Genomic DNA, 21,078 nt, shown 5'->3' with positions numbered 1-21,078 from the left:
AGTTTGTAAGATCACTTTTTTCTTCTTCTTTTTTTAGCGATGCCCGCTCTCTCTCTCTCTCTCTCTCTCTCTCTCTCTCTCTCTCTCTCTTTTTTTCTCTAGCTGTACTGATCAGAGTTTGGGATCTTAGCAGCTTTTGTATAACTGAAATATTGCTGATATGTAATTTTCATGTGGGAGGCATTTGTAATCCAAATAGTAAGATGTTTTTCTTTCGGTTTGTTGAAACGAGTTAATATTTGTTAATATTAGTTAAATATCCCGTTTTACTATTGCGTTTCTCCATGCTTTTATATTATTTTTTTTTTCATTTAACGTGGAAAATTTCCCAATAAACGGATTTCCTGTTACTAATTCCTCGGTAGAAACCAAAATGAAGGCAAAACTTACATCACCAACACTGATGACCTTGAGGTATGATTAGACATGGATTATATAGTGATTATAGTCTTCCCTTTTCCAAGAGACGAGTGCATTTGCATATCCTTGTTTCCGTACCCCTTGACCACAGGTGGTTGGCCACATCGAGAGATTGATTGACTCGGATAACAAAGGTCATTGACGCCGAATCAACAGAATAGAAGTGGTTTATTCTCTTGCAGTAGGAAGGTGGGTATAAATTATAAGGGATGATGGTAGGACGAGATAAGAGGCAAAACACTGAATTTGTGAAGGAAAGTAACTGATTTTTGTACAAAAAGGTAATAGTTGTATACGCGAAAAAATAGAATATATATGGGAATATTTGACTTATTTCTTAATCAAAAGGAAGCTTGAATGTAGTTTGCCCATTACAACAAGGAAGTTGAGGATACGAATTACTTTTGCATCCTGTCCCTCGTACCGAAATTTGAAATAGCGGGAATTGGAATGTTTCGCTTATTTATATTAAATGTCGAATGTGATAGCAGCTATTAATTTGCTCTGATTTGACATTACCCCATACTTTGGCAAAACAAGTAGCGAAGTAACTACTTCGTGCATGTGAAATATTTGTATTTAAGAACTGGGAATGAACGCGATTATCGGGAAAGAAAAACTGAAACCTTGAGCATTTTTATTCTCTCTCCTCTCTCTTCTCCTTCTCCGTCTCTCTCCTCTCTCTCTCTCTCTATATATATATATATATATATATATATATATATATATATATATATATATATATATATATTTATATATATATATATATCTATCTCTCTCTCTCTCTCTCTCTCTCTCTCTCTCTCTCTCTCTCTCTCTCTCTCCTCTCTCTCTCTATCTCTATATATATATATATATATATATATATATATATATATATATATATATATATATATATTGTGCTTAAAAAATCACAGTAAATGCACGTGACTTCATTACATAAGCGAACACCACAGGAAAATGATAGGCAGAAATCCAAGCGCTTTCGTTTTTACTAAGACATAATAAAGACGAAAGTGGCTTGAATTTCTGCCTATCATTTTCAAGTAGGTTATTTCGCTTCATTAATATATTATAATATATATATATATATATATATATATATATATATATTATATATATTAATAATATATAATAATATATATATGCATGTAAAACTGAATCACGGAGGTATGGAACGTGATGAATGTATAAATAAAGGCAAATGCCACTTTTTCCTTTATGGCATTTGCCTCTCTCTCTCTCTCTCTCTCTCTTCTTCTCTCGTCTCTCCTCCTCTCTCTCTTATTAATATAATTATATATATATATATATATTATAATAATAAATATAATAATACCTTCTTTCTCTCTCTCTCTCCTCTTCTCTCTCCTCTCTCTCTTCTTCTTCTCGCTCTCTCTCTCTCTCTCTTCTCTCTCTCTCTCTCTCTCTATGTATATATATATATATATATATATATATATATATATATATATATACTACTTTCTCTCTCTCTCTCTCTCTCTCTCTCTCTCTCTCTCTCTCTCTCTCTCTCACACAAGAACATCTACCAGAGGAGCCTCTCCCAATACAAATAATAGAGGCGTATACGAGCATATCCTTCTCAGGACAGGAAAATAACAGCCCCACTATTGGCCGGGGAAGGCCCCCGGATGTTTGTCATTACTGCCAAATGGTGTTTCGTTGCCTTGCACTATGCAATTGAGTCATGGGATACCACGTACGTACGGCGCACCATGACGGTGGTGGCTGTACGTAAGAGGTGGTAGTGACTCTGATGATGATGATATTGGTAATAGCAGCCTGAGATGATAGTGACGGATTGAGATGGTGATAAGGAGTCATTAGCTGAGGCTAATTGTCACGGTGACGTGTTTGTATTGGTAGATTTTTTTCTCTCTTTTTTTATATATAATTTTTCTTTTTTTATGGTTGTATTTTTTTCTTAGTTCCTCTTCTCTCTTTTTTTTAATGATAGTTGATGCGCTGTTCATGAAAGGTGTAATTACGGTGTTGACGCATGTCGTGGCCAAAAAGACTCTTATTAATGTCGGCTTAGATAGCGTCGATGATATATTCTTTTGAAGGGCTTTTAAGCAAATAAGGAGGTGTCTGCGTTTTCCTGTGTACATTTTTAAGTTCACAGAACGTATTTGTCTTCCGTAACCATTCGCTGTTAGAGGTTGTGGCTTATTGTTGGGATTATTTATATATATATAGATAATATAGTACTTAAATAGTGTATTTTGGCGTTTTTATGGGTTCCTTTTTTATATGGAATTCTGTTGTAACAGAACATGTTTATCAGTCATATATATATATATATATATATATATATATATATATATATATATATATATATATACAGTCATATATATATATATATATATATATATATATATATATATATATATATATATATACACCGTAAGTATAACAAGTGTAGGTAATAAACTCACACTTATTTAATGTGTATGCCAATACACATTATGTTCACATGTGAATGTGTACATAAAAGTTTACATACAGGATATACGCATGAAAACCCTTCGTGTATACATATATAAACTAGTATGACAAAGATACCTCAACCTGACAGATTATTATTATTGTTATTTTTATTATTATTATTATTATTATTATTATTATTATTATTATTATTGCTAGTATTATTAGTATTTATTTATTATTATTATTATTATTATTGTTATTATTATTTGTTCTGCGTAGCAAGAGAATCCTTGGTTGAACAATAACTGACTATTATTATTATTAATTATTATTATTAATTATTATTTGTGGTGCGTAGCGAGAGAGAATTCTTGGTTGAACAATATATGATTATTATTATTATACGAGTATTGTATTATTCCCGCTGGATAATCCCCGGTTGAACAGTAGCAGCGGAGCCTTAAAGACTCGCTACTTAATCACCCACAATTTTCGGGCTTCATAAACAGTTTCGGTTACCGCAGGACGGTTAACCGGAAGGCCCTCTTGGGCTAATTACATCTCTCGGCCGCCCCCCCCAGGTGGAGAAAGCAGGTTTTTTTTTTTTTTTTTTTTTTTATAAAGGAGGTTGGACGAATGGAAGGAAACGTTTAAGGGGGAAGGGATTCAGAGACTGCCTCTTTCTTTCCTTCTGAAAAGTATCACCTCTTGAGATACGGGATTTTGTTAGGATGGTTGCACTTTTGATTTTTTTTCTTCATTGTGTGTGTGTGTGTTTTTTTTTTTTTTTTTTTTTTTTTTTTTTTTTGCTTCGTTAGGTTAGGTTCTTGTCCTTGTTTCTTTCTTTTTTTTAATAGTATCGATAGACTAATATATAACTCTTTTAAGCTTCTCGTGTGTTATACCTTGATTTATTTGTTTCTTCATTTATTTATTTGTTTCATTTTCTTGTTCCGTAATTTTTCATTTTTATTTGTTTAGAATGGTATCGTTAGGCTAGTTACACTTTTAGCTTTTAAAGTGTTTTCCCTGATTTATTTACCTTTATTTATTTGTTTCTTCATTTGTCAGTTTGTTTGCTTCTTTTATTTTAAGCTTTCATCTGTTTCGTTATTTTTTTTTGCAGTTTTTTTATTTGTTTAAAATATCTCCTTTTTGCTTCTTTTGTTTTATTTGGATTTAGGTTTTTATCCATGTTTCGAGTTTTTGCCTTTTTTTGTTTGTTTACATTATCTTTGTGATTGTTTTTAGGTAAATTCTGTTTATTCATGTTTCATATATACTTTCTGTTTTTTTTTATTTCATCAACATTCCTATCATTAGCCTTCTTTTTTTTATTTTATTCATTCTCTTCCTATGCTTGATTAAAAAAAGATTTCATTCCAGTATTATTTTAAATATTTAATCTCTCTGTAATCTCTAAAGTCTTTGTGTTATTCTTATTGATTATTACTAATAATCAGTTATCATTTGTTAATCATTACTATTGTTATAATGCAAATTACTTGTGTTCCTTAATGATGTCATCATGATTCATTCCTTGGGTATTAATTTCTCTCTCGTTATTTCAGCTTGTATTTTTATACATTTATATATGGCCCGTTGTTGACTTAATTACATAACAGGAACTGGATCTAATTATTTTAGCACTAACGCTAATAATGTTGATGATGGTGATGTATAGAAAAAAAAAAAACTACGTTTTGTTAAAATGAATAACATTACCTTGAGGTACAGCGTCTGTTTAAAGATCCAGGTGATCTTTGCTTTAACTGTCACTCATAAATGTTCTGTGCAATTCAGGATTACCTGAAAAAATAAAACAAATATATACGAGTTAACCTTTTATGGTATTGATCAAAATGAGGTGGAGCTCTCAGGTATTATTATTATTATTATTATTATTATTATTATTATTATTATTATTATTATTATTATTAATTATTATTATTATTATTATTATTGTTGTTGTTCGTTTTTTCTCAGAGGACAGAAAGGATGGATGTTTATTGCTGAACAAACTCCTTAGAATAAAATCCTTAATTGTAAAAAAAAAAAGAATAAATAAATGAAAAAAATGTGTGGAGTGGAGTCAAAATAACAAAAACACAGTAAAATACAGAAAGAAAATCTCACACATAAATATAGATAAGCATTTAATAGAATAATTGTCGGTACATTAACTTACACAATAAAAACAAGAACTTATTACCACCTCAGACCATATCCGGAGGTATAATTATAAGGTAGGAAATGGTGGTGTGGCCCCTTTCCTCTCTCTCTCTCTCTCTCTCTCTCTCTCTCTCTTCTCTCTCTCTCTCTCTCTCTCTCTCTCAAGGTAGTAGTCACACCTGCCTGATCACAGGCAACTCAATTCTAGAGTAATCTCTTGGAGTTTTCCTCTTGTTTTCGGTTGAGATTAAATCACGGTGGGAGTTCATTTTCATTTTTTTCCTCTTTTTTTTTTTTTTTTTTTTTTTTTTTTTTTTTTTTTTTTTTTTTTTTTTTTTTTTGAGGGGGGAGACCCGGAATACCATTGTTGTTGTGACGTCAGTTGAAAAGAGCCAATGAATCAATCAAGCTTTTTATTTTTATTGTAGATCGTTTTAAAAGCCTTTTGTGCGTGTGGGTGTGTGTGTCTGTGTGTTCATTGATTAATCAAGGTTTTTTTTTTATTTCTGATTGTTTTCTAAGTCTTTTGCGTGTGTGCGTCTGCGTTCAATTATCAGTAAGTTTCTTCTATTTATGATTGCTCTCTAAGCCTTTTGCGTGTGCGTGTGTTTATTGATTAATCAAGTTTTTTATTTATGATTGTTTGTTAAGCCTTTGGCGTGTGTGCGTGTCTGTTCATTGATCAGTAAGTTTTTTTCTATTTATGATTGTTTTCTAAGCCTTTTCGTGTGTGCATGTGTGTTCATTGATTAATCAAGCTATTTCTCTATTTATGATTGTGTTCTAAACCTTTTGCGTATGTGTGTGTGTGTGTTTCTGTCTGTGCGTGTATGTGTGTGCACAGTGATCGCAACGATTGAGTCGCCTCGTTTCAGGTAGTATGGGCATCTTTGGTAGGAATTATCGAGAACCTTTATCGAAATGCTTACAGATAAAAATGCATGTGTGGCTTTTGCGTGTGGACTGGAACAGATGCGTGTGAAGATTTAGGACGTGCTTAGATTTGTACGTTTATGTGCTCACACGATAATCAGCATTATAGAACTGGAAGATTTGATGCATGAGAATGGTAGAGAATGGTTTCGAGGGTTCAGCTTAGTATAGATTTTATTTTATAATTAATAATAATAATAATAATGTAATAATAATAATAATAATAATAATAATAATAATAATAATAATAATAATAATAATAATCATAGGAAAAGACCCTTTCATTAAATGTTTCTATTTTCTGTCTGTTATATAAAGGGCTTAAGATATCAACACAGCACTAATGGGTCTTTTTATCCTATCGTCAACAGAAACACGATTGTTTGTCGATTTCTATTAATAATCATCATCATCATCATCATCATCATCATCATCATCATCATCATCATTGCCAAGAGAATCGAAAAATATTGACGAAGTGACAACGTCAATTAAACCGGCTTTAATATCGTAAGTGCTGTAAGATGATAAAAGAAATAAGAGAGCCTGGTGTGGCTCTGTCAAGTCCACCCACCCAACCGAGACGATAACCTAACTCTCCGAGCCACCTTTATCTAAGGGGCAAATCTGAGCCAGGCACTATTGTGGCAGTTTGCTAAACACTGGCGCGTGAAATGACTTCATTTTTGAGGAAATGATATGCTGTTGATCTTGGTATTTGAAGAAAAAGTGTAATTCTGCTATAGTAGATTCACATCAGCCGTGGATTTGATATCTAGGCCACTCCCTCACGACGCTCATGATTGGCTGTTGATAAGCCAATCACAGGGCTGGAAACTCTCAGTCTCTCGAGAGAGTTCACATAGGCAGGATGTATGCTCCATCTCTCCTGAGGTGTACGTCTTTTAGGAGAGGTGGAACATACATCCTGCCCATGTGAACTCTCGAGAGAGACTGAGAGTTTTCAGCCCTGTGATTGGCTTATCAACAGCCAATAGGAGAAATGGAGCATACATCCTGCCTATGTGAACTCTCTCGAGAGACTGAGAGTTACCAGCCCTGTGATTGGCTTATCAACAGCCAATCAAGAGCGTCGTAAGGGAAGGGCCTAGACATCAAATGCACGGCTGATGTAAATCTACTATAGTGTATGGGAGGGTCCGTCGATTCTTAACTCTTATGTTTGTTCCGAAAGTTCTGTAAAAGTTTCTATTAGTATTCTGTAAAAGGAAACTATTGAACAAAAAAATTTTTCTTTTTGTCTATCCGTCCTCCCTCAGATCTTGAAATCTACTAAGGCTTGAGGACTGCATCTTGGTATGTTGATCATCCACCCTCCAATCATCAGACGAACCAAATTACAACCCTTTAGCTTTAGTAGTTTTTATTTTATTTAAGGTTAAAGTCGGCCATGATCGGGCGTCTGGCACTGCTCAAGGACAGACCACCACCGGGTCGTGGCTGAGAGTTTCATCTGCCGCGGCTCATACAGCATTAACGCTGTACAGAAAAACTCGATTGCGTCGATGAAATTTCGGGCATTTTTTTACTTATTATTATTATTATTATTATTATTATTATTATTATTATTATTATTATTATTATTATTATTATTATTATTTTCAACCATAACAGACGCTGGTTTCTATTTTAAAACCGGGTGGACTGGCGCCACTTGGACTGATTCCACCTTCAAAAGGGGTTGGGGGTGGGGGAGGGGGGGGGGGGTGGCGATTTTGGGTCTTTCACCCGTGTTATTTCTATTGCATTTTGCTACACTTATCTTTTAATAATGGCTCCATGATCTCGCTCTCTTTTGTGCATTCTTTTCTGTTATGCGGAAGTTTGCATGATTAACAGGTTATATGCGTTTCTTGTGAATGTTTATGCGTTATGGATAATTGCGACAATGATATCCGAGACAGTTAACGGAATTTTTTTTGTAAAGTTAAGTATATTTTAGATTTACCAGACCACTGACCTGATTAACGGCTCTCTCAGGAATGGCCCGAAGGATTAGATACTTTTTGCATGGCTAGGAACCAACTGGTTACCTAGCAACGGGGTGACCTACATCTTATTGTGGGATTCGAACCACATTATATCGAGAAATGAATTCGTAATCGCCAGTAATAAATTCCTCTGATTCCACGTTGGCAGAGCGGGGAATCGAACTCGGGACTACCGAATCGGTAGGCGGACACGTAACCCACTCGTCCAACGAGGAACCATGTTGGTTCTAATCGTTATACCGAACATGGAAGGAAAAAGTAGAAATAGGTGACTTTTCGGTAAAATGCAATTGTATCGGATTCCTTTTCTGACGTGTAGGTACACATAAATGGTAACATTTTGCAGATTTATCGCCATTTCCCCCCACCCCCACCCCCCACCCCCCAAATCCCCTCTCTCCTTTTGGTTCAAATATAGAAGAATACCATCGTTTTCATTCCAACACCCCTCCCACCTTTTCATTTTCCCATTTTGATAATACAATATATATATATATATATATATATATATATATATATATATATATATATTTAAGTCAATGCTTAAGAACATTTTCCCAAGGTAGGGTGACAGAGCCAGGCAATGACCAGGCGAATGCAATCAAAGGCAAGCAAGCCTGCAAGCAAGCAAGTGACCAACCAGTCACTCGGCGTATCTAGCCCCCCTCACCCCCCCCCCTTCAAAAAAAAAAAAACATGAAGCGAAACACGGTAGCGTCTTTCTGAAAAATCACCCGAGGGAAATACTTATGCAAAAATGAGTAATATGATTTTGGGGTCTTTACGGGTCTCCTCCTAAGGACCGCCCCCTCCCATAATACGGGCTGTTAGAACTGAAACTCATCTAATTCCAGAGAAACCGAAATTTAAATGGGCGCTCGGCGCTTGATTTTTAGTACTCGCGATGTTGTGCGCTACCTGTTTGATGACGTCACAGAAAGGGGACACTGGGAATTGCCATTTTTCACCTTTTTCTCTATTTTTTTTATTTTATTTTTTTTTTTTAGGGTTTCCGTGGGAATTTCTGTTATTATTTGAGCAACCCTTCAGTTATTTCTGGTGCAGCTGTTCTTCTTATTTAAGAATTTGATTTTTTAAGAGTTTTAATTATTCAAGTTGAAATTTATGAATGATAATATTCCCGAAGAAATGCCTCATTCTTAATATTTAATTCTCTTTTGCTGTCGTTTAGCGTATTTTGCGTTATTTGTCCAGTACACTATCTCTCTCTCTCTCTCTCTCTCTCTCTCTCTCTCTCTCTCTCTCTCTCTCTCTCCAAGTTTGCGTACTCAACAGGAATTGATATATTTTAGTTTACCATTTAAATAAAGTCGGTTCATTTTAAAATCTACTGTCAGTTTTTTTTAATAAGAATATACATTTTTTTTCGTTGTACCTTCAATTCACTTTTGAATATAAGTCAGTTTCTAAATTTTATTTTTCCATTGTACGTTCGGTTTCGTATGTACTATAATCGCTTTTTTTTTTTATTATTAATATTATTTTCCTTTAGACATTTTTTCACACCATCTTTATATGACCTTACGTTACCCTTCGCCTAATGAGTTCTACGTGTCAATCGCATCGCCTATAGTAGATTCACATCAACCGTGCATTTAATGTCTAGGCCAGCCCCTTACGACGCTCCTGATTGGCTGTTGATAAGCCAATCACAGGGCTGGAAAAGCCAATCACAGGGCTGGAAATTCTCAGTCCCTTTCGAGAGTTCACATAGGCAGGATGTATGTTCCACCTCTCCTGAAAGACGTATGCCTCAGGAGAGGTGGAACATAGATCCTACGCATTTGAACTCTCGAGAGAGACTGAGAGTTTCCAGCCCTGTCATTGGCTTATCAACAACCAATCAGGAGCGTCGTAAGGGACTGGCCTAGACATCAAATGCACGGTTAATGTGAATCTACTGTAGGACACAGCGCGAGACTTCATAAGGAACTTATTTTAATTGGGAAACAACGCTCTTCGCTCTCTTTTAACCATCGATTGACAACGATATTCGCGTCAAAAAGCGTTGAATAGTTTATGGGGCGCTTCCATTTGTTTTTGTTCCAAACTGCATCGATTTATCAGGAAATAGATTTCGCCGCTGGATGGTGGCCCCCCTCCGGAATTAGCTTGTGGTGGGCTATTGGATTCGACGATGCAAAATGCATTGTGTGCTTTTTATTTGCTTGGGCCGCACGCACATAGATTGGTTGTCTGTGTGTGTGAGTGTACAACATGTGTGTGTGTGTGTGTGTGCGTGTGTGTATGTCTATGGTAGTTTATATAAATGTGTATAATTATATATATATATATATATATATATATATATATATATATATATATAATATATATATATATAATATGATGATAGTGATAAATCTGACACATGATGTATATATACAGTATATCTATCTTAAACTCCAAGTCGTTAAGATATATATATATATATATATATATATATATATATATATATATATATGCGTGTGTGTGTGTGTGTGTGTGTGGGTGGGTGGGTGGGCGGGCATGTATGTCCGTATGTATAGTAGATGTTTGTGTAGATGTTGCCTTGTATTATTGTATGATTATGCGCGGATATAGAACGGAGTTCCATTATGAATGACAACACTTGGCTGCTCTTAAAACCGGGATATTAATCTTATGCCCTTCTTGTGTGCGAATTCACGAAACAAAAAAAAAGTCAGTATCACTGAAGCCGTATATCTCCTCGCGCTTTTTTTTCCCCCCTTTTTTTTTTTCAAACGCTCGATATGCCGCCATGCTCATAATATACTCGTATTTCCTCTTCAACCGAGCGGCGTTTGCGTGACGTCGTTCAGTTATTTCACACGAATTATGAATATGTCACGAATTTAGGCTGAATGGCCGCGATCGCTTGCTTTCAAGCATTCGCTCTGAGATAAGACGAAGTGGCGAGTTTTTTTTTTTTTTTTTTCTTTCTTTTTTTTGAGTGAATTGTGATTGAAATGATTGAGATGATGTTTGAACCTACGTTAATAATTTTCTCTCTTAATTTAGACACTTTTTTTATGTTATGTTTGTTTGTGATGGTTGACTCGTGAGGTTTATTTTTTGTGCATATTTTTTAGTCATACACACATATATGCATGTGTGTCTATGTATGTTTGTGCGTATATATATGGGTATATATAACATGCATATACATGAATCTATTAATTTTTTGTGTAAGTTATTTTATTTTCTGTTTTGTTATCATCATTGATATTATCTTATATTAAGTAACGTTTTTTGCGGTCTTTGTTCATTAGATAATGTGGAATATGCAAAAATTAATTATATTTTGGCATCTCTCTCTCTCTCTCTCTCTCTCTCTCTCTCTCTCTCTCTCTCTCTCTCTCTCTCTCTCTCTCATACATGGCCGTTAGTCAAGTTACCCATGGGGGCGATTTCCAGTTTGGCAATGAGTCAAGTTACTCTTTAAATACTCCTTACAGACCTACCTTACATCTTGTTCGGGTTGCCCCAGGTCCCTCAGTGTGAGGCACCTCTAATGTCTACCAGAGTTGCTAGTGCATCTTCCGGTATATTTTGCTTCTTCCAATCTTGGATGGTCTGGGATGCAGCTTTGATATTTGTCGAGCTTATTCTTAAACACATCTACGCTCACTCCTGATGAGCTGGCAACGCATTGAATAGACGCTGCATTATCGATGCTGGTGCGTAGTGGATTAATGTCCTGTGTGCTTTCCTTATTTTTCCTGGTATAGTTTTGGGCACTATTAATCTACCTCTGCTTGCTCTTTCTGATATTTTTAGCTCCATGATGTTTTCGGCAATTCCTTCTATCTGTTTCCATGCCTGAATTATCATGTAGCGTTCTCTTCTCCTTTCTAGACTATATAATTTTAAAGATTGTAGTATTTCCCAGTAGTCAAGATCCTTAACTTCTATTCTAGCTGGAAAGGAGCGTTGTACACTCTATTTGTGCAATATTCTTTTGATAGTATGGGTACCATATCATATTGCAATATTCAAGTGGACTACGAACATACGTTTTATAAAGCATAGTCATGTATTCAGCTTTTCTTGTTTTGAAGTGCCGTAACAACATTCCCATTTTTGCTTTACATTTTGCCAATAGAATTGCTATTTGATCATTGCATAACATGTTCCTATTCAACATCACACCAAGGTCTTTAAATGCTTCCTTATTTGTGATTGTCTCATTAGTAGGTCCCCTATATGCATATAGCTTTCCTTCTCTATCTCCATAATTTATTGATTCAAATAATGGGGCGGGAATGGGGGTGGGTGGTGTTGTTAAACATGACCGTGGGTCAAAGTTATTTTTTTAAATACTTAAGAGATACTGGGGGGCGGGTGTTGTTTGTTCAACATGATCATTGGTCGAAATGACCCATTTTTTAATACTTGACATAATGGGGAGAGGGGGGTGAAAGTGGTTCAAGATGACCTTGGGTCAAGTTACCATTGTTTAAATAGAGAGATAATGGGATGGGTGTTGTTCAGCATGACCTTGGGTCAAATTACCGTGGTTTGGATAATTGAGAGATAATGGGGTGGGGGTTGTTCAGCGTAACCGTGGGCCAAGTTACCCTTTGTTTAAATACTCGACGGATAATAGGAAGTTTGTTTTATGTTTATTACTAATCAATGCTGAAATCGCAGCGCGTAAGTAGTGTGACACATTGAGTGCTTTGTCGAATGTAACGAGACTTATGTTACAATCGACGGTCGCTTCCATTCAGCTTGTCACCTTCAATGGGCGTCATTTCTCATGCAACAGCGCTTTAACCTGGACTCCTGTAATGTAAGCAGACATCAATAAGAAAATACGGAAAGGGAATAATGGATAACGTTTGCGTTATAGAAATTGTAACGAGAGTTGGCAATTATCCCGGACGTTGAATTAATGGGACTCGAGGGACTTCTGTGTCATTGTCTTGGGCTTGAAGTCTACTTAAAGTAAGAGGGTTTCTTCATTTAGGCAAACATTACTAAGAAGGTGGGGATATGAAATACAGACATACAGATAATGAGGACTGCGATGTATAAACCTCAACCCCCCCCCCCCCCAACCCCCCCCCCCCCCCCCCCCCCCCCCCCCCCCCCCCACGTCACCACCCACCCATCCCACCCTTATTTATTAAACGAAGAATTGATAAAGCGTTGGAAAGAAAAAAAGAAAACAGAAATTTACTTAAAATCAGGAGGCATTCTACCGCTTTGATGACAATGTCCCCGTGACTGAGAGAAGAACCCCTTGAGCATTTAGTTCGTTAAGGCGGAAGATCCTTGGCAAAACCAACGTCTCCTGAACCTTATGGATGCCATTTAACGCTTGCAAGCGAATAGCGCTGCATCGCTTCCTCTTTATATATATATTTTTTTCTCTTTGTAATTCGAGTTATGTCGCTTAACGACGTAAAAGATGATATATTAAGTAAGGAAATCCCTGCCGTTGAAGCACTGTATTTACCGAGGGGGGAACAGATCATTTTCATACCTGTGAATATGAATTTATCATGCAAGTTACCTCGCCATGTTCTCTCTAGTCAAGACTCTCAAGTTGTGGAAGATTTTTGCTCTAAAAGTTATTTTATGTTATTGTTATTATCAGTGATATTTTTTAAAAATTATTATCTTTATTATTGTAAATTATTACTTGAATTTTAATGTCAGTCATACAAGCAGAGTGATTTCCATTAAAAATCGTATTGGAAATTATGATAATAGTGATAATGATAGTTTCGAAAGATTCAGTGACATTAAAAATGCGAAAGGACATTTGCAGCTAAAGCATTCGAAAATTTGAGAGGCCGTGCTAGAGAGATTATTATTATTATTATTATTATTATTATTATTATTATTATTATTATTATTATTATTATTATTATTATTATTATTATTATTATTGGAATTTTAGCGTAAATCGTTTCGCTAGCATTTAGGATTTCTTCCATTTTCCGTGTGTAAAATAACACATTGTGAGAAGGCAAATCGTTCTTGGCATTTTAATGTGTTTTCCTCCCCTCGGGAACTAGCTGCTATTTATTGCTTTCTAACACACACACACGCTTGCACACACACACACGAAGGACAACGCTCGCACGCAACAATGGCGGTTCTTGTTTTTCGTCGAGCATTATCTGAAATGTCTGAAAGTTATGGCGTTCGTATGTGAAATGTTGAAGCTGCTTTCGTATTTTGTATGTGAAATGTTGGAGCTGCTTGGACTTTGTGAAACGTCGAAGTTCCTTTCATATTTTGTATGTGAAATGTTGATGTTACTTGGACTTGCTTGTGAAACGTCGAAGCTACTTTCGTATTTGTATGTGAAACGTATAATTTTCTTTCGTATTTTGTATGTGAAATGTTGATGTTTCTTTATTCATTTGAAATGTTGAAATTGCTTTGGTATTTGTTGGTAAAATGTTAAAGTTACTTAGGTATTTTTATTTGGAATGTTGAAGTTACTTTGGTATATGTATGTGAATTATTGAAGTTCCTTTCGTATTTGTATGTGAAATGTTGAAGTTACTTCGATATTTGTATGTCAGATGTTGAAATTTCCTTTTTGTATGTGGAATGTTGAAGCCACTTCGTATTTGTATATGAAATGTAGAAGTTACTTTGGTATTTGTATGTGTAATGCTGAAGTTACTTTGGTATTTGTGTGTGTAATGCTGAAGTTACTTTGGTATTTGTATGTGTAATGCTGAAGTTACTTTCGTATTTGTATGTGAAATGTTGAAGCGGAGCCTTCAGCCTGGAATGCCATGGAAATGTCCAGGCGTTTGTGAGATACTGTAGCCATGTTGTGTTTCACTGTGAATGTTTTTGAGTTGTGGCATTTGAATGCGATGTTTAATAGCTATTTTTTTTTATGACTTAGAATTTAACCATTGTTCGCATCTTGCTAAGAACTTGAGAGTTGTTCAAGCATTTGTATATAAAAAGCTGTAACTGTTTTAGTCATGTTATGGGAATTGTTTTAGGAGCTGTTGTTTAACTGAACACTGTAGGGGATTTCTTGCAATTATTTATATATATATATATATATATATATATATATAGATATAGATATAGATATAGATAATACATATATATATATATATATATATATATATATATATATATATATATATATATATATATATATACACACTGAACACTGTAGGGGATTTTCTTGCAGTTATATATATGTATATATATATATATATATAATATATATATATATATATATATATAATATATACACAGTGATAGATAGCTAAACGTAAGACCATATGACTATAAGAAAACTGCTCGGGAAATAACTTTATTTTGTTATTTTATAAGAATGACAAAAAATTTCCACCAGGAAAATAACTTTATATATTATTTTTTATAATGATGACAAAAAAAATGTCCACCAATACACGCTTTCGTTCTCCTGACAACACGTCCACCTTTCCACGCCCTCTTGTAGTTGCCAAACGAATTATATAACCCGGGTTAATGGTTAGAACTCCCTTCGTTTGCGGAAGAGGAAGTCTCGAAGGGGGAAGAGGGAAGGGGAGGAGGAGGGGGAGGGAGTCGAAATTTGGTAGTAATGAAGGGTTTGTGGTTCTTTACTGTCTGATGAACTCGCCAATAAACACAAGGAATTGTATTTATAATTGTTTCAGAATTCTTTTGAGTTATTGGTTTTTATTTACTTATTTATTTATTTAGTATAGTATTATTCCGGTTGGTTTTCTGAACTAACCGAAAATGGTGATAAGCCGAATACGTCTTTTAAAATTTGTTTTTATCACTTTCGGATAAAAATAGTAATTTTAACAAAGAGGAAAAGGGAAATAGTGTTATATCTTTCTCTAAGAACATTTCTAAGGTAGTTCACATAAAACATAAATCTATTATTATTATTATTATTATTATTATTATTATTATTATTATTATTATTATTATTATTATTATTATTAATTAGATAAACCCCATTTCATAAGTAATAAGACCACCGGGGACATTGTACAGAAAGAAGAAGTCAGGTATTTGAAAAGCAAAATTAATAAATAAATAGTATAAATAAATAAATAAATAAATAAATAAATAAAAATATAATAAAAAGGATAAGTAATTCAATAAATAGATAGATAACATTAAAAAAATTGTGAAAAGTAAGGAAAGCGGAAAATACCCGGCTCTACACTTGAAAAAAGTATTAGTCTTTGGTATTTAGTGAAATGTAAAGAAAGCAGTAAATATCTCGAAATATTCGTCTTAGGTATTTCATACGGAAAACAAAACAGCACTCTGTAGGATTATACATAGACAGCCAACCTCTATATATACAGCATTTATAATTTGAATTGAGAGGAAACAAGTCTCACACAGAATTGCAAGGAAAGCCATTGTACACCGTTAGGCATTATTCGATAATAATTTAAGTTGACATTGATCCAACATTAATCCCCCCATCCGCCCCCCCCCCCCTCTTCTCTCTCTCCTCACCCACCCCCATCCCATCCCCGCCATCGCCAAACCCCTTTATTTTTTTTCCTTATTTCTTAAACCTCTTGTATCTCTCAGTGCAATCTAAGGAATTAAGTCGAAAGAGAAAATGTAAGTCTCTCTCTCTCTCTCTCTCTCTCTTCTCTCTCTCTCCCTCTCATCTCTCGCTCCTTCTCTCATGAAATTCAGTCGTCGAAGGAAAATAAGAATATCATATATTGAAGTTATTATTCGTTTCTTGCTTTGTTTGAGGGCATGAAACTATTTACTTTAGTAGGTAATTGCAGTGTTTAATTTTCAGCTATTAATATACGTTTTACATTTTATGTTAAATCAGTAATTATAAAAAACTTATATAGTTTTTTATCGTAAAATCGTTTATAAAACAGGTTTGACAGATGTGTTTTGGAAAACTATGTAAAAAAAAAAATTTTTAACTTATTTATTTATTTAGTTTATTTATTTTATTTTTAGTTTTTTATTTTTTTATTTATTTTTTATTTATTTATTTATTTGTTTGTTTATTTTATGTACTTATTAATTTTTTAATTTTTTTAAATTTATATATCATATATATATATATATATATATATATATATATATATATTTAATTTAATTTATATATTTTTATTTATTTATTTTTTATTTTTTTTTATTTTTTTTGCTGCTTTTCCAAAGTCACTTAACGTCCGAAGACTGTCGCTACTGGCGCAAGCGTCAGACTTCCCCTTCCTGTCGATTAGGTTTCATGAAAGGTTATTTTTCCCGACGTAACAAAAAAAAATTATTTTTTTATTGAAAATCCAAGCGCTGACCTCCACGGATGTTGAGCGAATGCCGTCAGTGACATGTCTTCTTTAAATGACATGTCATCTTTCGCCTTTTTCCCTTTTCTTAAAAATTAATAGGTGGGTAACCATTGCTTTTCCCCTTCTCGCTATTGTAAAGCCGCTGGGGTAATTATCGACAATTGTAACAATTTCGCCATTTTTATTTATTATTACGTCGTGTTTTGATTCCTAACAAGTGCTGAATTTGGTGGGTTTTTTTTTCTTTCTTTTTTTTGCCTATTTTAGTTATTATTTTAAATTTTATTCTTTTTTGTCTTCTCCTCCTCCGCTGGAAATGTTATTATTGTCGTAATTTGAGGATGATGTTATAGCTGATAATTCCCCCCCACCCTCCCTCCCCGCACCTACCCCTCCCCCCCCCTCCTCGTTTTACAAGTTCCATTATGCTTTCTGTTTATGACTGTTGCTGTTTAGTCGCGTTATGAAAGAGAGAGAGAGAGAGAGAGAGGAGAGAGAGAGAGAGAGAAGAGAGAGAGAGAGAGAGATGGTCTTATTCTTGCAATTAAAACTACCAATCAACTAAACGTCAAATAAGTGATGTTAATAAGACACTGAAATTGTTTAAGTACAGTTATTCCAAGTCCGACAGGACGAGTAAAACAGAGTTGTATTCTATTTCAGGTGTGAAAGGAAAATAGTACCTTACTTTAGTTATAATATGAGGAAAAAAATATATAGCAGAGTTACCAATCAACGAGCACAGAATCGTAAAGCGAGTTTCAAAGCTTGATAGCAGGTGAACAAAGTATTCCATGCATCGCTGGTAGTAGTTGATCTGATTGATACCGTTAGTGCATGCTTAGACATTTTCAGTTTTATGTTATGATCATTTGGTTGTGCCATCTAAACATATCTGACTATTTATCTGTTTTATATATATATATATATATAGTATATATATATAATTATATATATGTATATATATAATGTAACCATGATTTATAAGGGTTCTTTATAAATTTAACAGGTAAAATATATGTATATTTAGACTATGTATACATACGAGTACATATAAAATAAAATATATATATATATATATATATATATATATATATAATATATATATATATATAATATATATAATGAACCCATGATTTGTAAGGGATTTTAAAAACAAAATTAACACAGGCAAAATATATGTAGGTATATATATATGGCTATTGACAGTAAAAGGCAGGTAGAGGAGTTAGGTAGTTATATGGCACGTATGATGGGGAAATCTCACCTTTGACATGACCTAAAAACTGTAACCATTTCGGTGGTCATGATAATAAAGAATTTAGTCCTCATTAGCCTTCACGAGGGTTGCAGAACTAATCCGTTCCCGTAAACCGGTTAATGTACTAGTTATTTTTGCAGGTATGTCTATACGTATATACGTATACGTATATATGTGTATAAATATATGTGAGTTTGTGTGTGTGTCGGTGTATGTACTTGTATAAATGTATGTGTGATATTTAGAAACATATACATATGCAAAAGTGGAAGTAAGTTCATCCCGGACGTTATAAGTTCGGTATTTGTCGGGTTTGCACCAGTTACAGCGTGAGAGAGAGAGAGAGAGAGAGAGAGAGAGTATTGTTTGATAAACACGAGACATCACTAATCATAAAAAAAAAGAAGAAGAAGAATAAGGAAAAGCAAGAAAGAGATCGTTGCTTGCCATTTGTCGTATCAAGAGGAACAGGATCTACGCGCATTAGGAGGGTGATTACTCCAGCAGTGTTCCAGCGTTCCAGTGAGCATCCGAGCCGTTGTTCGCTGTTGCTACTGCTACCTTTGTTGTTTTTGTTGGTATTGTTGTTGCGATGGAAGGGATGTATATTTCTGGTAGCAGAAGAGATAATGCTTTTTTTTTATAGGACTCACGGCCGCTCGTGCGCAATCCTGAGCAGTCCTGTGTCCGTCGTCATCCTAATTTGAAAAAGATTGGTGAGCAGGTAACCTCAATTGAGACATTCCTGTAGGACATCCTGATAGTGTACGTATTCTCTCTCTCTCTCTCTCTCTCTCTCTCTCTCTCTCTCTCTCTCTCTCTCTCTCGTTACGTCGCTATATCACAAGAGTTTTTTTTTTTCAGCAGCTGATGTAAACTGTTAATTGTCGTCAAAATTGTGTTTTGTAGAAAACGATAACCAGTACATTATACCGTTTTTCTTATATCAATAAAAGCATAATATTTGTTCATTTAACCAGTACATTATACAGCAATTTTTTGTATATGAAGAAAAGCATAATATTTGTTAATTCACGGAATGTTCGAATGTATGTACACTTTGTGGTTTGTTTACATACCAATTTCTACTCCACTAGCAACTTATTAGTTTGGTCATTTTATTGTCGATACTGAAAATTTGAGGTCTTAGTAGTCAAGAGTAATGATGCCCATGTGAATTGGAAGAGAAAGAGAACTAAAAATTAGAGGAAAGGGGCCAGTGTTGAAAATGGAAAGGAAAACGACACGAGAATCATTGAGATGACAACGAACAAGAAATAGAGAAGAGTTAGAAATATGAATAAAACTGAAGAAGAGGAGGTGGATGCAAGGAGGCTAAAGAAAGGGGAGGAGAGGAGAAAGCAGATAATAAATAAAAAAACAGAGAGAGAGAGAGAGAGAGAGAGAGAGAGAGAGAGAGATGGTGGTAAGAGAAGCATAAAGAAAACTGGAATAGTATGTAAAGAAATATTTATTATGAGTAGTAGTTAGAATAAGACGAATAAGGAGAAGAAGAAGAAGAAGAAGAAGAAGAAGAAGAAGAAGAAGAAAAGAAGAAGAAGAAGAAGAGGAGGAGGAGGAGGAGGAGGAGGAGGAGGAAGACAAAACGGAAGATCAATTCGAAACGCTTGTTGTGTTTAATTTCGGCGTTTCCTTCCAGCGGGCCATGAATGCAGCAGCTGCTGTTCTTGCTTTTGTTGATGTTGTTGCTGTTGTTCTTGCTTTTTTTTATTTGTGTATATTGTTGCGCCAAGGTTTTATGCTTTGAATAGTCTTCCGTGTCTTTTATGGCAAGAATGAAACAACTTTATAACTTTTCTGTTCTTTGGTTTTCATCGATTTTCTTGAGAGAGAGAGAGAGAGAGAGAGAGAGAATATATTATGAATGGTTTCATAAGGAGTAATAAATGGAGTCCCTCCTATTCAGATGGTATACATTGTAATGAAGAAAACGAAAAAAGTGATTGTCATAGTTTACAAAAAACAATGTTGAAATAGCTGATAAAAAAATCATTGCAGAATTTGAATAGTTATTCGTGTTTTTTTTTTTTTTTTTTTTTGAAAGATTGAAATAATCTCATATACATCTCTATTGTTTCAGGACCATGCAGCCATTTGCTAGAGAGAGAGAGAGAGAGAGAGAGAGAGAGAGAGAGAGAGAGAGAGAGAGAGATGTCATACATTTTAATGAAAAAACAAAACATTAGTTTTCCTAAATTTACAAAGACAGTAATGAAATATCTAAAGAAAAGTTAGCACAGCTCTCTAATAATAAGAGAGAGAGAGAGAGAGAGAGAGAGAGAGAGAGAGAGAGAGAGAGAGAGAGAGAGAATATGTAAAACATTCGACCAAGCATACAAATGCAAACATATCCCCTTCATAGTGAGGGAGAGAGAGAGAGAGAGAGTAAATATAAAGCAGTTTACCAAACAGACAAACACAAAGATATAAAGCTCTATGTATCCCCAGCATCTATGCGAGCACCGTATGTAAATATGACGAGAGTAGGAAATAAAAAAAA

At 34.4% G+C, this 21,078-nt stretch overlaps 1 protein-coding gene across 4 annotated transcripts in view; it reads left to right on the top strand.

Moving 5' to 3' along the window:
* The window catches only part of LOC135201746 (PHD finger protein 19-like), a 593,548-nt gene that overhangs the window by 356,813 nt on the left and 215,657 nt on the right, over positions 1–21,078 (top strand). The gene's annotated exons all lie outside the window — the stretch shown is intronic.

Source organism: Macrobrachium nipponense, chromosome 28 (assembly GCF_015104395.2).
Source record: "Macrobrachium nipponense isolate FS-2020 chromosome 28, ASM1510439v2, whole genome shotgun sequence".
Taxonomy (NCBI): domain Eukaryota; kingdom Metazoa; phylum Arthropoda; class Malacostraca; order Decapoda; family Palaemonidae; genus Macrobrachium; species Macrobrachium nipponense.
Note: the sequence above shows the minus strand (reverse complement) of the source record. Positions and strands in the feature narration are given on the sequence as shown.